Source organism: Atta cephalotes (assembly GCF_000143395.1).
Source record: "Atta cephalotes unplaced genomic scaffold scaffold00002, whole genome shotgun sequence".
Classification (NCBI taxonomy): Eukaryota; Metazoa; Arthropoda; class Insecta; order Hymenoptera; family Formicidae; genus Atta; species Atta cephalotes.
In genome coordinates, this window is record NW_012130066.1 from 2535694 (window position 1) to 2537131 (window position 1438).

Sequence of the window (1438 nt, forward strand, 5' to 3'; positions counted from 1 at the left end):
CACACACACACACACACACACACACACACACACACACACACACACACACACACACACACACACACACACACACACACACACACACACACACACATATACATATATAATGCATGCATTCATGCGCGCGTGGTGCGTGCAATGTGACACGTATACTTATATATAGGGTATCCATAATCTACAGGATTGCTCATCATGAGCAGGTAGTGCGAATTGGTCGAAAAATTCTTTATTATTTTACAATTTTCGCAATTGTTAACTAGATATGCATTACTAAAAATCGCTAAATGGTTTTCAATAATTTTTTATTCAAGTGCTATCAATTTTATGGCAAACAATAAGGATGTAATGATCCTTGAATGATGATTGTGTCACACCGTGTTACTTGTGTTGCTTGTTGGAAGACACACAGAAAAGCAAGTGACAAAAATTGTTTATTTTCTTCTTATAGAAGTCTGAGAATTTTTTCAGAATTTTTTAATATCGTATTTTTTCATATTAATGAAAATAATTGCCAATAAGAAAAATGCGGTATTAAAGAATTAATAAAAAATTTTGAAAAAATTTCTTAGAGAATGAAATAAATAATTTTTGTCTCTTGCTATTTTTCTGTAAAGTTGATAGTACTCAAATAAAAAATTATTAAAAAACAATATTTGACTATCTTTAAAAATTAATATCTCGTTAACCATTGAGAAAATTATAAATGAATAAAAGATTTTTTGACTTAGTTCGTTCTACCTGCTCATGACGAGTGATCTCGTGCAGACACCTTGTATATGTTTTTGTATATATTTACACCTTATTTTATCAACAAATGCTCATTTATCGATAAAAATGAAGGGTGAATTCTTATCAATATAGATTTGCTATAGTTTATACATTAAAAACAGTGCAGTGTTATAGAATTAATTAGAAGTATGGAAAGATATATATTTCTCTAACTTCGAAGGATAAAATATATATTATATATAAGAATATCATATTGAAATAAAACTAAGCTAGGAACACAATCACAAAAAATGTAACATTTGTCAATGCAATAAAATTTAATAATGGTATTGTAATAAAACAACATAAACAAGAAATTGAAAGATGATTTTTTATTTTCAATTTACAATTTCCTTCGAAAATCTGATGTCACATAAATATCTTCTAAATATGTACCTTTTCCATACCATGTGGAATAAATGATCATTCAAAGAGTTAGGCATGAATATTGTAAAGTCATCGAAAAGCTATCAAAGCGAAATTTTATTAATAATCAATAGATACAAAAATGTTGGACAACATAAAGTATATATTATTTTGCAGGAATTGGCAGACTACGAAAAGATCAATACAAACTGATTATAAGTGAGATTTATACACACACACACACACACACACACACACACACAACAAATATATATTATTACTACTAATAATATACATATATTAT